General features: G+C 30.0%; 1 protein-coding gene across 1 annotated transcript in view; it reads left to right on the forward strand.

Annotated features, from left to right (window-relative positions):
* Nucleotides 1-1,547: 1,547 nt before the first annotated feature.
* LOC122264194 (uncharacterized) overlaps nucleotides 1,548-1,621 on the forward strand; it is a 16,710-nt gene continuing 16,636 nt past the window's right edge. Inside the window, exon 1 of the mRNA XM_043032980.2 lies at nucleotides 1,548-1,621. This exon is cut by the window's right edge and continues 488 nt beyond it. The gene's annotated coding sequence lies outside the window, so the exon portion shown is untranslated.

Genomic DNA, 1,621 nt, shown 5'->3' on the forward strand with positions numbered 1-1,621 from the left:
ATATATATATATATGAATATATAATATATATACTATATATATATTATTTATATCCACATATACACACATATATATGTAAACCGATTATACTGATTATATATATATTTGTTTGAGCATTTGATATATATAAGTGTTGTGTTGAAGCAGTTGCCACTTGATAGATATCAGGGCAAGCGTGTGCGTGCGTGCTTTCGGTGTTGAGCTATCATCGTGGCACAGTTGTTATGTAAAATTTGTTGCTCAGCAGTGGCAGCGCACATATATGACTTTTCTACGATTAGACAAATGTTGTAGATTTGTGTAGATATACGGTAGTCTTACACCACAAGAGGTTATTCAGCATGACGTATATACAGCTCACACACACACACACACACATACACACACAGAGACACGCACATACACACACATTTAAGCACACACCGTGGGTCATACACCGCACGAGCAGCACACACATATTTACAAAGCAGCAGCCGCCAGGGGGGGACTGCGTATACTCACACCACACACACACAACAACGCCACACACACACACACGACATATAAGAGTTTATATATATATATATATATATATATATATAGTATAGGTATATATATCTATATGAGATATATTTATATATAATATATATATATCTAGGTATTATATACGTATGTATATACGGTATGATAAGTGGCTGAATAGAGTACCTTTATATTTCTATATATATATATATATAGTCGGGTATTTATTTTCATATAGTATGTATTAGTATATTTATATGAGTATACATTGAGTGAGTACCTAAGTAGTCGGGTTATATATAGTCTTAATATATATGGGTAGTATAAGAAGTATCCATTATATATATATATAGGTAGTATATATATTATATAATAGATATGATATTATATTAGTTTATATATGTATATACATCGAGATAGTTATATATACATATTATAAACATATATTTATATAGTGATGCGTGCAGTGAGTATATATATAGGATATAATATATATATATATATATATATTTATACATATATATTATTTTATTTTTATAGTAGGGAAGGGTAGTGAGTATATATATATATATTTATACATTAGTTTTCATATATTATTTATATATATATATCAGTAGGATATTTTCTCCTTATATTTTTATATCTATATATTATATCGTATATATATATATCGTATATGCAAAAGTCCATAGATATAGGTAATCAGTGCAGTATATAGCATATAATATTTTATATATACTATGATACGATAATTATGCGTATAGTAGTATATAAGGATATATATAGTATATATGGAATATGATAAACCTATCAGCCATTAGCAAGCCAATTTTATCACCATATTCAAGTGTCTGTTCTTCTTTTGCAGTCAGCAATCGGCGTCAGCAGGGTCAGCAATAAACGTCGCGAAAAAGGGATATCTCAACAAGCGGCAGCCATGATTGCGCTGGACCATTTGATGATCAATCGATTGACACTGTCCTCGCCTGCTGTCGGCTGCATGACTCATCATCCTTCACGATTGAATTGTTCCTTGCCATTGTCTTTCCTTGTCTTTCTGGTTAACATTTTATTTCTTTGACTAATCTTTGTTTTCTTTTGTTTTTACGTTTTTCTTTTC

The sequence above is a fragment of the Penaeus japonicus genome, unplaced genomic scaffold (assembly GCF_977035675.1).
Source record: "Penaeus japonicus unplaced genomic scaffold, GWHDUDI00000001_assembly GWHDUDI00000024, whole genome shotgun sequence".
Taxonomy (NCBI): domain Eukaryota; kingdom Metazoa; phylum Arthropoda; class Malacostraca; order Decapoda; family Penaeidae; genus Penaeus; species Penaeus japonicus.